Raw genomic sequence first — 14492 nt, 5'->3', positions numbered from 1 at the left:
TGAGAGGCCACATGCTGATTTTGGGCACCAGAGAACCCAGGAATTAGAGCAGGTTTGTGGTTGAAAATGGTCACTTCTGTTTCAGGACCTTGAGTTTCAGGTGTACATGAAAGGCAGAATGGAAATGGTATGTAGTCAGGGGTTAAAAGCCAGACTGTGTCCACATGGGTTTATGGCATTATTAAAAAGAATTTAAACAAACAAACAAAAAAGCCAGACTCTGGAGCCAGTCTTCTTGTGTTTGAATTCAGGCTCTGACACTCAATAGCTGTGTGATCTTGAGTAGGTTATTTAAATTATTCATACCTCAGTTTCCTCTGCAAAACGGGAACAATAATACCTACTCATAGGGTTATTGTGAAGGTTAGACTGAGAAAATGTAAATTAGGCACTTCTAATAGTGCTAAATAAAGAGTAAGTGCTAAGCGTTAGCCATTATTATTGTTGTTATAATTGTTTTGGAACATCCAAATAGAGATGTCTAGTAGGCAGTTGTATATTCAGTTTTAAAGACTAGAAAGATATTGGTTATCAGTAAGTACACATCTTGCTAAATATCTATTATATTCTCAGAAAGAAAATGAGCCCTAAAACTGGAAGTCCTAATAAATATCATTAACCTCTTAGTAATATAAAAATGACGTTGATGCAATGTTAAAATGTTTAGAAATTCCTGAATAAAAAAGTATTCTAGGAAGACAAGATTGCAAATTGTTATTTCTCTTAATATACAAGAAGACATATTTCAGTACCATATTATACTACTTTGACTAAGATAGCCAGATTTAATATTCTGCAAAGTCAGATTAACCCAATTTAAAATAAGTTTGATATATCCATCAGAAATAATATAATTATATTGAACAAAACCATAAAATTATAAAGACTAATTTTCACAAATTTGGATTCCTGGAATGGCCTCAGTGACAGTTTGGCAGACAATTTCTTTGTATGATGGGGTTGGACATTATACTTCTTCACACTGTGACATGTGATTTTCTGGGCAGTGTGGTTATTTTGATTTGAAGGTTTTGATTATGGTGGAGATGGTCTCGAACGAGCCTAAGCAGAATTTAGATTTTTATGGAAAGGAGTGATGACATGTTGTAGTTGGTAATCAGACGTGTTTATTGGTATGAGTTGGCTGGCAGGACCGCTACTGCCTTAGGCTGAAAGATAATAGTAACTGACTGCCCATGGTCTTACAGAGGTGAAGGGAGGAAGTATAGAGAAGCAGTGGGTCTGGGAAAGAGATGGAGCTGCAAGGGAGAGGGTAAACAAGAGCAAAGGGGAGATCAAAGGAGCTGAGAGAAGAGGAGAGGCGAAATGGACAAGCAGATGGAGGCAGATTTGGCTGTTGTCTGAATACCCATTGGGTCACGTGAACTGAACTTTGGGTCCTTGTGAAGATGTTCATGAAAATGTGAGTTGTAGTTAGAAGCTCTGGGAGCTGGTAGCCTTTCAGTGGACCCAGAGGTTAAAGAAGTCTTCCAGGAGAACAGCCAGCTTGAACGGACTCATTCCTGAATACATTGGAGATGCACTCTGAGGGGCCAGTTACAGGGGAGAGTCAGAGGTCCATACTTATTTAGGAGGATCCTCATATAGAACTGAAATGTTGTTTAAAATGTGAAATGACTTCTTTAGGGCCTGGGGACTTCAGGATTATGTGATGATAGAATCAGAATGTTAGGTTTGATTCCACTGTGTTGATCCATTGCTGCATAACAAACCACCTCAAGACTTAGTGTCTTATAACAACTATTTTATTATATCTCATAATTGTGGAGGTGAAAAATTTGGACTAGATGTGGTCGTACGATTCTTCTGCTTTTGTGACATTGGTTGAGGTCATTTTGTGTACTCAGGTGGTAGTGGGCTGGTTTTGAAGGTCCAAGATGGCTTCGCTTGCAAGTATAGCACCTTGGGAAGGATAACTGGAAGCATGGACCCAGCTGAGACTATTGACCAGAGTACCTATAATTGGCCCCTTCAACACGCTCTCAGGGTAGTTGAATTTCTTACATGGCAGTTGGTTTCCCCCAGAGTAAGCATTTTGAAAGACCTAAGTGGAAGCTTCAAGTCTTCTTATGATCTATCTTTACAATTCCCAGAATGTCACTTCCCCTGAATTGAAGTTGGTCAAATAGATCACTAAGACCAACTCAGATACAACGAGAGAGGAACTAAACTCCACCTCTCAATGGAAGGAGTAGCAAAGAATTTACAGACATATTACAATTAATCACACACCCTTAATTCCAATTAAATGACTTGCAAATAATTTCAGTTGATCCAAAAGTCTGAAGATTTCTGTACACAGTCACCATCACGGCTGTAAACACTGTTTACAATGCAAACCTCATCAGCGGCACCAAGCAACATTTTCCTATTTGAAGAGATACCTAGATCTCCCACAGCACAAAATAATATTTTGCTATTGAAGGCTACGTGGTACTTTAAATTCAACTGTGGTCAAGGTCTATAATAATGGTAATTTTGACTGACTCAAAAGCAAAATGGAGAATCTTTGCTGGAAAGATATTTTTGGATGAGGTTTAGAAAAGGAAGTTCTGAAGGAGTTGCATAGCTAGAACTAGGAACAGACTGGGTCTGCTTGGCAATAATTATTACTTTGGACACAACCTACCAAAGAAACACCTAAGTGTAGTAAACACATGTATAAGATGTTATGGTATCAATCACAGTGCTTTGCAACGGTAAGCACATGATACGTGTCAAAGAAATGAGCACAAATGTGAGTGTACACACTCTACTACCCTCTAATCAACTGAGAGTACTGGGGTATAATGATTAAAATCTGGATTTCTTGGGTTTAAAGTCCAACTCCAGGGGCCGGCTGGTGGAGCCGCAAAGTTCACATGTTCTGCTCCGGCCGCCCTGGTTTTGCCGGTTCGGATCCCGGGTGTGGTCCCGGGTGCAGACATGGCACCGCTTGGCAAGCCATGCTGTGGTAGGCGTCCCACATACAAAGTAGAGTAAGATGGGCACGGATGTTAGCTCAGGGCCAGTCTTTCTCAGAAAAGAGAGGAGGATCAGTGGCAGATGTTAGCTCAGGGCTAAACCTCCTCAAAAAAAACAAACAAAACAAAACTGTGAAGTCCAACTCCACTAGTGACTTGCTGCATGACCTTGGACAAGCTATCTAAACTCCTTGTGCTTTATTTCCCCATCGGTAAAGAGGGAGCAATAATGGTACCTAGTTTATAGAACTGTAGTGCAGGTAAATGAGATAATCCATGTAGGCTGCTATAGAAAAAGTACCAGGCACACAGCAAACATTCAATTAATATTAGCTTTTATAATTACTTTTAAAGAATAAACTGCTGATTTCTGGGGACAGCTTAACCCTTTGTGGATAGAAGGATCACTAAATCTATAATGTCCTTGTTAATACACTTTCACAGGATGAAGGTGTCACTCACAACAGTATAGGATCTGGCAAAATCAGAATGAATTTTGAAATGTTTTGCTTTGGTTGTACACTCAAGCACAGATGCACCTAAAGATCAATGTAGAGACAGTTACCCAGCTGTTCAGAGATGAGAGGAAATACTCCTTTCAACAGATAAAAAGGATAGAATTTCTCTAAGGTGCAGAGAACACCGGTTATGTAAAGACACATTCAAGAATTTAGTTCTTAACTAATTGTTCTCCAAAATATAGGAAATAAACTAAAGTCAAGGGCTGTATTTGGTCTACCACTACAAAGCAATGTTATACCAAAGCTACTTAGCTAAAAACAAAATGATATTAAAAAAATTAACTGTTGGAAAAATAGCCTCAACAAATTTAACTCACTAGCTATGATCAAGAAAAACCCTATTAACAATAATTGGTGGGTTCTTAGTTTTTAAGAATCCATAATTAAATTTTATTGTCTTGTAGGGGATTTGGATTAATTACATCCATAATAGACTGATGCTCATTCTCCACTTTAAGGGAAGAAATGGCAGTTTCACAGAATCCAGTCATTTACTGCAATCCTCGAGCATTCTGTTTCCTGCCAAGGCAAATCTGTTACAAAGCCCTAGTTCCTCTTAGGATTTACTGAAAAGTGACAGGTGTTGATTTGCTAGTATCTTTCTCAACAGATCCAAATGAGCTAAACAAAACGACTTCTCTACCCATTTAGGCAGAAAAATAAATAGGGATACCAGTTAATGAGGGAACGTAGAGTTCACTGGACTAAGAACATTCCAAGTTGTTGGCAGCTGCAATCAAAAGAGGAATCACGCAGACAGTCGCTCATGTTTATCGCTGAACGTGAAATTAGAAAGATGCTTCATCTTCCCCACAGGTGCAAGAACATATAGTTATTAATTACAGCAAAACACATTTATTGACAACCCCAAGCCTACAAAATCCCACACTCAGCAAATGGCTTTCAAAGTTCATCCAAAAAGCACTTTGGAATCAATACAAAAGCATGGCATAGCTGATGAATCTTTATCTAATAAAATTCTATATCCTGAAGGCATGATGTAGACTGTCTCTTAATATTTATACAGTTGAACATCATCAACACTTTCTTTGTTCTTGTAGGAAATCTGCATAAAATTCCCTAATTTCCCATTGCTTTGATAGGTATGATTCCAGAATATTAGGAAGATTGAAGTCATTTTGTTCTTTTTCAGAAGTTTTAAAAACAATTTTACCTCTTCATTGAGCCATGTGACGTATTAAGCCATTTTCTCATTCGTTGAGCTAGTAAAGGTCTATCGAATGCCTGTTATGTGGCAGGTACTATTCTAGGAGCTGTAGAGAACATTTATAAGTGTATAAGGACTTAAAATAGTACAGGATCTATGTTATAAAACAATGAGAACACACTGTAAGAGAGTATTAGATCAATGCTGAACTGTACCCGATGGACTTTATGAGCCACCTTTGTTCTGGGGAGAGTAGGCACTTCCAGGATTTGCAGAGGAAGGGATCCTGAGCTAGGCTGCCTACAAATATTGAATACACACTCATATTTTATACATTTGTCATTTTTTTAACTTGTCTAATTCCAAGTAGCATGTAAGACAACTTACAGAAATGCGTACAGTACAACATGATAAAATAAAATAAAATAAAGAAACAGAAAAAAATGATACTATGTAATGACTCTAGGGGTGAATTCAAGACTCCAAATGTGCACCATAAATTTCTATCTGGCTTTTAGAGATGAGTCTCAGATTCGGTCCTGTGTTTCTTCGTAGCCAGGGATAGAAACAAAATAGGGTACAAGAGACTTCTGATCCCAGATCAGAGCACACAAGCTGTTAGTTGCTCTTGTGCATAAATATGCAAGATAAATATCTCCTACAAATCATTTAAAGGAATGTGGGATATAGTGGATTAAATCCTCAAAATTGTTCATATCGTATAAAACCTAGATTTTATGGCTGCTTGTCCTTCGATGTAGGTCACTACTTTGATAATCCAGCTTTATGTATTTATTCAATTAATAAATATTTAAAATATTTATTCAGCACTTGCTAGTGCTGGACACTGTTCTAAGCCCTGGAGATAGACTGGTGAACAAGATGGATAAGGTCTCGGAGGTGACATACTGTTAGGAAAATAAGCAAACAAATCACTAAACTCAATAGTGATAAGTGATATGAGGACGATCTAACAGAATTAGATGATGGAGAGTAACTAGGAGGATGAAGAAGACCTGTCTGAAAGATAGTAGTTGAGGCACATTTAAATGACAAGGAGGAAACATTCATGACAAGATTAGGAGGAAAGATACTACATGCATAGAAAACAGCGATTTCAACTTCCCAGAGGAAGAAACAATCTTGGTGAGTTGGAGAGATAATGATAAAGTTGGTAGGGCTGGACTACAGGGAATGAGAAGAAGAGGAGTAGAGATGAGATTAGAAATAGCCATGGTAACCTATGGTAAGACGTGAATTTTATTCTAAGGGCAATGAGAAACAGGTTATATGATTTGGAATATCTAGAAAAATGAGTAAGTAAAATTCTCTTTACACGCTTATTTAAGGGATCCGATTAAATATTTATTTTTTATTTTATTGAGGTCATAATATTTTATAACACTGTAAAATTTCAGTTGCACATTATTATTTGTCAGTCACCATATATATGTGCGCCTTTACCCCTTATGCCCACTCCCCAACCCCCTTCCCCTCTGGTGACCACTAATCTGTTCTTTTTGTCCATGTATTTGTTTATCTTCCACGTATGAGTGAAATCATACAGTGCTTGTCTTTCTCTGTCTGGCTTGTTTCACTTAACATGCTATCCTCAAAGTCCATCCACGTTGTTGCAAATGGGGCGATTTTGTCTTTTTTTTTACAGCTGAGTAGTATTCCATTGTATGCATATATATACCACATCTTCTTTATCCACTCATTGGTTGTTAGGCACTTGAGTTGCTTCCACATCTTGGCTATTGTGAATAATGCTGCAATGAACATAGGGGTGCATACGTCTCCTTAAATAGTTGATTTTAAGTTCTTTGGATAGGTACCTAGCAGTGGGATAGCTGGGTCATATGGTATTTCTACTGTTAATTTTTTGAGAAATCTTCATACTGTTTTCCATAGTGGCTGCACCAGTTTGCATTACCACCTGCAGTATATGAGGGTTCCCTTTTCTCCACAACCTCTCCAACATTTGTCGTTTTTTGTCTTGGTGATTATAGCCATTCTGACTGGTGTAAGGCGCTATCTCATTGTCCTTTGATTTGCAATTCCCTAATGATTAGTGATGTTGCATATCTTTTCATGTGCTTGTTGGCCATCTGTACATCTTCTTTGGAAAAATGTCTGTTTATATCCTCTGTTCATTTTTTAATTGGGTTGTTTGGTTTTTTGCTGTTGAGTTGTATGTGTTCTTTATATATTTTGGAGATTAACCCCTTGTTGGATATGTGATTTGCAACTATTTTCCCCCAGTTGGTGATTGTCTTTTCATTTTGTTCATGGTTTCCTTTGCCTCATAGAGGCTCGTTAGTTTGATGAAGTCCCATTTGTTTACTTTTTCTTTTGTTTCCCTAGCCAGAGAAGATATGGTATTTGAAAAGATCCTTCTAAGACCAATGTCAAAGAGTGTACTGCCTATATTTTCTTCTAAGAGTTTTATGGTTTCATGTCTTACCTCAATTCTTTAATCCATTTTGACTTAAATTTTGTGTATGGCGAAAGATAATGATCTACTTTCATTCTTTTGCATGTTGCTGTCGAGTTTTCCCAACACCATTTATTGAAGAGAATTTCCTTCCTCCGTTGTATGTTCTTAGCTCCTTTGTTGAAGATTCACTGTCTGTAGATGGGTGGGCTCTTTGAGTTTTATTTCTTGTTAAACAATTTTTAAGATATTAAACATCAAATAATTTGAAAATATCTTCTTTGGTTAACTCTAGAAAACAGAATTTCAGTTAAGGTCAGGGCTCTTCCTCACCTCTAATTGCTATCTGAATTTAGGTAGAATATTTGACAAGCCATATGATTCCAAAGTATTTTTTAGTGTCAGATCTATTCCAACAAATGAATAAAAGGGCACTCAAATTCCCAAAACCTTATGCCAGAGAGCTATATAATATGGACATAAGAATTCTATTCTGGAAAAAAAGATCAAAGCAGGTGTTCCCAATTGTTCATGGGGGCTATAAAAATATTAATAAGCCAATGACAGACATTTTCTGGTACACCTCCAAGATAAACTGGTTACAAAAATTCACCCCTAGGTGACGAAATGAATTAACCTGTGATATCAGTTGTTGACTATAATGCAATTAAGCTTTGGAAGTCTGCCAAATGATTATTAAAGCTTTTGAGTAGGTGTTATTAAGTCATACTTTCTGACAGTAACTAGGGGACAGGATCAGTTATCCACTGAGGCCACTCTTAGTCGATGACAATAAAACATGGGATCAGTATATACATACTTTCCTCCCACCCCCACACTTTGGTCTCTTCCCTAGGGTTGCGGGGAGACTGACCTTTCTCATCAGCCAGGTCAGCCAGTAGAGAAGTCTGCTTTCTATAACCTGGGTCCTTGGGCCATCTTGATAGAGGAGAGTTAGCTTTGGAGTAAGAGTTTAATAACTATTCTACTCTAGCTAAAGGCATTTAACAAATGAGAGGACTCAAGCTGTTGACAGCCTCACCTAGCCAGTTGAAAGGGTGATCAGACCAGGCAACAAAAGAATTTAGATTGTATCCCAAGAGTAATGGGAAGATCCTGTTTTAAACAAAACATGGTGATTTTTAAAATTAATTAATTTACTTTTAGGATAAGAAAGTTATGCACATTGTGAAAAATTCAAAATGTAAACAGAGCTCATGGTGAAAAAATGTGTCACCCTCCATAAGGATCTTCCAGATAGTCGTTTCTCCTCTCCAGAGCAGCTGCTTTCACGAAAACATTCAAAGGAGGACTTTTTTTCTTTTTTATTGAGGTAACTCTGGTTTATAATATTGAATCCATTTCAAGTGTACATCATTATATTTCACTTTCTGTATAGATGACATCATGTTCACCACCAGAAGTCTAATTACCATCCATTGATGTACACATGGACCCCTTCACCCCTTTTACCCTCCCCCAACTCTCCTTTCCCTCTGGTAACCACCAATCTGTTCTCTGAATCTATGTGTTTGTTAGTTGTTGTTATTTTATCTTCCACATATGAGTAAAATTGTACATCTCATTCTCCATCTGCTTATTTCACTTAGCATTATACTCTCAATGTCCATCCATGTTGTCATAAATGGCAAGATTTCATCTATTATGGGTGAGTATTATTCCATTGTATATATCTACCACATCTGCTTTATCCATTCATACATTGATGGGCACTTAGGTTGTTTCCAAGTCTTGGCTATTGTAAATAACACTGCAGGGAACATAGGGGTGCACATATCTTTTCCAGTTAGTGTTTTCATATTCTTTGGATAGATACCCAGAAGTGGAATAGCTGGATGACATCGTAGTACTTTTTTTAATTTTTGAGGAATCTCCATGCTATTTTCCATAGTCACTGGGCCAATTTACATTACCACTGGCAGTGTAGAAAGGTTCACTTTTCTTCACATCCTCTCCAACACTTGTTATTTCTTGTCTTTTTAGTAATAGCCAGTCTGACAGGCATGAGGGGCTATCTCACAGTGGTTTTGATTTGCATTTCTCTAATAATTAGTGATGTTGAACATATTTTCATGTGCCTGTTGGCCATCTGCATATCTTCTTTGGAAAAATGTTCATATTCCCTGCCCATTTTTCAATTGGGTTGTTTGGTTTTATTTGCTGTTGAGTTGCATGTGTTCTTTATATATTTTGGAGCTAAACCCCTTACTGGATAGATGATTTGCAAATATATTCTTCTAAATGATAGGTTGTCTTTTTGTTTTGTTGATAGTTTCTTTTGCCATGCAGAAGCTTTTTAGTTTGATGTAGTCCCATTTGTTTCTTTTTTCTTTTATTTCCCTTGCCTCAAGAGATATATTCCAAAAGATACTACCAGACCAATGTTAAAGAACATACTGCCTGTGATTTATTCTAGGAGTTTTATGGTTTCAGTTCTTATATTCAAGTATTTAATCTATTTTGAGTTAATTTTTGTGTGCGGTGTAAGATAGTTGTCTACTTTCATTTTTTTTGCATATGGCTGTCCAGTTTTTCCAACATTATTCATTGAAGAGACTTTGTTTTCTTCAGTGTATGTTCTTGGCTCCTTTGTCAAAAATTAGCTGTCTGTAAATGTGTGGGTGTATTTTTGGGTTCTCAGTTCTGTTCCATTCATCTGTATGTCTGTTTTTCGGCAAGTACCATGCTGTTTTGATTATTATATCTTTCTAGTATATTTTGAAATTAGTGCAATGCCTGCAGCTTTGTTCATTTTCCTCAGAATTGCTGTGGTTATTCAGCGTCTTTTGTTATTCTGTATAAGTTTTAGGATTCTTTGTTCTATCTCCATGAAAAATGTCATTGGGACTTTGATAGAGATTACATTGAATATGTAGATTACTTTATGTAGTATGGACATTTTATGCTAATTCTTCCAATCCATGAGCACAGAATATCTTTCCATTTCTTTGTGTCTTCTTCAATCTCTTTTAACAAAGTTTTATAGTGTCAGTGTGCAGGTTTTTCACATCCGTTAAATTTATTCTTACGTATTTTATTATTTTTGTTATGATTGTAAGTGGCATTGTATTCTTGATTTCTCTTTCTGCTATTTTCTTGTTAGTGTATAGAAAGGCAACTGATTTTTGTATGTTATTACAACTTTACTGCATTTCGTTTATTATTTCTAACAGATTTTGTTGATTTTTTTAGAGTTCTCTGTATATAAAATCATGTCACCTCCAAATAGTGACAGTTTTACTTCTTCCTTTCCAATTTGGATCCCTTTCATTTATTTGTTTTTGCCTAATTTCTCTCACTAGGAGTTCTAATAGTATGTTGAATAAGAGTGGTGAAAGTGGGCATCCTTGTCTGCTTCCTGTTCCTGGAGGGGTAGCTGTCAGTTTTCCACTATTGAGTATGATATTAGCTGTGGGTTTGTCGTATATGGCCTTTGATGTTGAGGTACTTTCCTTCTATACCCATTTTATTCAGTTCTTATCAAAAATGGATGTAAATTTATCATAAATTGTCAAATGCTTTCTCTGGGTGTATTGAGATGATCATGTGATTTTTATTCCTCATATGGTTAATGTGGTGTATTACATTGATTAATTTGCAGATATCAAACTATCCTTGCACCCCTGGAATAAATCCCACTTGATTGTGCTGTATACTTTTAACATATTCTTGTATTCAATTTGCCAATATTTTCTTGAAGATTTTTGCATCTGTGTTCATCAGGTATATTAGCCTATAATTTTCTTTTTTGTGTTGCTTTTGTCTGATTTTGGCATCAATAAAATGAGTTAGCCTGGTGAAATGAGTTATGAAGCCTTGTAAAAATGTTGGCCTTTTAAAATGAGTTAGGAAGCATCCCATCCTCTTCAATGTTTTTGAAAGAGTTTGATAAGGATAGATATTAAATCTTCTTTCAGTGTTTGGTAGAATTCACCAGGGAAGCTGTCTGATCCTGGACTTCCACTTTTTTGGAGGTTTTGTTTTTAAGAGGATTTTTTTTCTCCCCAAAGCCCTAGTACATAGCTGTACCTCCTAGTTGTAGGTCACTCTAGTTCTTCTATGTGGGATGCCGCTACAGCATGGCCTGATGAGTGGTGTACAGGTCCACGCACAGGATCTGAACTGGTGAATCCCAGGCTGCCTAAGCAGAGCATGTGAATTTAAAGACTTGGCCACGGGGCCAGCCTCATTTGGGAGGTTTTGGATTAAAATTTCTGTCTCCTTACTAATTATCAGTCTATTCAGATTCTCTATTTCTTCTTGATTTAGTTTTGGAAGGTTGTATGATTCTAGGAATTTATTCATTTCTTCTAGATTATGCAATTTGTTGGCATATAGCTTTTCATAATATTCTCTTATAATCCTTTCTATTCCTGTGGTATCTGTTGTAATTTCTTCTGTTTCTGATTTTATTTATTTGAAACTTCTCTCTTTTGTTCTTAGTATGTGTAACAAAAAGTTTCTCAATTTTGTTTGTCTTTTTAAAGAACCATCTCTTAGTTTCATTGATCTTCTCTGTTGCCTTTTTAGTCTCTATTTCATTTATTTCTGCTTTGATTTTTATTACTTCCTTCCTTCTACTTTTATTTTGGTCTTTCTTCTTCTCTTTCGAGTTCCTCTAAGTGTAATGTTAGATTGTTTATTTAAGATTTTTCCTGTTTCTTCTTGTATTGCTATAAATTTCCCTTTTAGTACAATTTTTGCTGTATCCCATAGATTTTGGTAGGTTGTATTATCATTTTCATTTTCTCCAGGAATTTTTTGATTTCTCCATTGACCCCATAGTTGTTCAGTAGCATTTCACTTAATTGCCACATATTTGTGATTTTTCCAGTTTTCTTCTTGTAGTCGACTTCTAGTTTCATACTGTTGTGTTCGGAAAAGATGTTTGATGTTGTTTTGATCTTCTTAAATTTATTGAGACTTGTTTTGTGGCCTAAAATGTGATCTATCCTGCAGAACGTTCCATGTGCATTTGAAAAGAATCTGTATTTTGCAGTTTTTGGATGGCCTGTTCTGTATATATCTATTAAGTCAATCTGGGCTAATGTGTCTTTTAAGATCAATGTTTTCTTATTGATCTTCTGTCTGGATAATCTGTCTACTGATCTAAGTGAAGTATTAATGTCCCCTGCTATTATTGCATTACTGTCAATTTCTCCTCTTATGTCTGTTAATATTTGCTTTATGTATTTAGGTGCTCCTATGCTGGCATGTAGATATTTACAAGTGTTATAGCCTCTTGTTGGATAGTTCCCTTTATCATTATGTAGTGTCCTTCTTTGTCCCTTGCTACAGATTTTGTTTTAAAGTTGATTTTGTCTGATATAAATATTGCTATCCTAGCTTTCTTTTTGTTTAATATTTTCATGAAATATCTTTTTCCATAACTTCACTTTCAGTCTGTGAGTGTCTTCAGCTCTGAGGTGTGTCTCTTATAGGCATCATTTATATGGATCTTGTTTTTTTATCCATTTAGTCACCCTATGTCTTTTGATTGGAGTATTTAGTCTATTTACATTTAAAGTAATTATAGTTAGGTATGTACTTATTGTCATTTTGTAACTTTCTTTCTGGGTGTTTTTGTAATTCTTCTCTGTTCATTTCTTCTGTTCTTACTCTCTTCCCTTGTGATTTGATGACTGTCTTTAGTGTTATGTTCGGGTTCTTTCTTTTATTTTTTGTATATTTACTATAGGTTTTGTTTGTGGTTCATATATACCATGAGGTTCATCTATAACAACCTATGTGTTCAGCAATTTATATTAAATCGATAGTCTCTTACATTCGACCTCATACTGAAAGCTCTACACTTCTACCCTTGCTCCCCACATTTTATGTTTTTGACATCGTATTTTACTTCTTTTAATTCTGTGTAGCCCTTAAACTCTTATTGTAAATATAGATGATTTTAGTACTTTTGCCTTTTGACTTTCATACTAGCTTTATAGGTGGTTGATTCACTACTTTTACTATATGTTTGTCTTTACCAGTGATATGTTTTCTTTGACCATTTTCTTGTTTATATTTGTGGTCTTTTCTTTTCCACTTAAAGGAGTCCCTTTAACATTTCTTGTAAGATCAGTTTAGGAGCGATGAACTCCTTTAGTTTTTGCTTGTCTGGAAAATTCTTTATGTCTTCTTCCACCCTGAATGATAATCTTGCTGGGTAGAGAATTCTTGGTTGTAGGTTTTTTCCTTTCAGCACTTTGAATATATTGTACTACTCCCTTCTGACCTGTAAGGTTTCTGCTGAAAAGTCAGCTGATAGCCTCATGGGGTTTCCTTTGTATGTAACTTTTTGCTTTTCTCTTGAAGCTTTTAAGGTTCTCTCTTTATCTTTAATTCTTGATATTTTAATTGTAATATGCCTTGGTGTGGACTGTTTGGGTTCACCTTGTTTGGTACTCTCTATGCTTTCTGTACCTGGATGTCTGACTCCTTGACTGGGTTAGGGAATTTTTCAGCTATTATTTCTTCAAATAAGTTTTCTGCTTCTTTGTCTCTCTCTCCTCCTTCTGGGACACCTAAATGTGAATATTACTATGCTTTGTATTATTCCAGAGGTCCCTTAAACTGTCTTCATTCTTTTCAATTCTTTATCCTTTTTCTGCTCAGCTTGGATGATTCCCTCTACTCTTTTGTCCAAATCATTGATCCGTTCTTCTGTGTCATCTACTTTGCTGTTGATTCCCTCTGGTGAATTTTCCATTTCCATTATTGCGTTCTTCAACTCTGATCAGTTCCTTTTTATATTTTCTAATTCTTTGTTAAAGTTTTCACTGTGTTCGTCTATTCTTCTCTCCACTTCTCTCCACTTCTCCCGACTTCAGTGAGCATCCTTATGACCATTACTTTGTAGTTTTTGTCAGATAGATTGTTTATCTCTGTTTTGTTTTGTTCTTTTTCTGAATATTTGTCCTGTTCTTTAATTTGGAGCATATTCCTCTGTCTTCTCATTCTACCTACTTCTCTGTACTTATATCTATGTATTAGGTAGACCAGCTACATCTCCTCAACTTGGAAATGTTGCCCTGTATAGGAGATGTCTTATAGGGCCCAGGAGCATGCTCCCCTCACTTCATTCATGCCAAATACTCCAGGGGTGTCCTCTGTATGGGCTGCTATTTCTGTGGGCACATGGGTAGATGTGGTTGGACCCCAAGCCAGCTGGTTGTGAGGCCTGGCCATGTGCAGCTGTCATGGGCATGTTACTGGGCAGAATAAACCCCTAGCGTGGCTGGCTGAGTTCTGGTGGCATACAACTATTGTGCAGGTGCTAGTAGTCAATCAAGCCCCTCGTGTGGCTGGTTGCAAGTCCAGTGACACACAACTGCTGCAGGCTCCCTGGTGGGTGGGTG

Source organism: Equus quagga, chromosome 17 (assembly GCF_021613505.1).
Source record: "Equus quagga isolate Etosha38 chromosome 17, UCLA_HA_Equagga_1.0, whole genome shotgun sequence".
Taxonomy (NCBI): domain Eukaryota; kingdom Metazoa; phylum Chordata; class Mammalia; order Perissodactyla; family Equidae; genus Equus; species Equus quagga.
The sequence above is the reverse complement of the archived record's forward strand: the minus strand, read 5'-3'. Positions refer to the sequence as shown.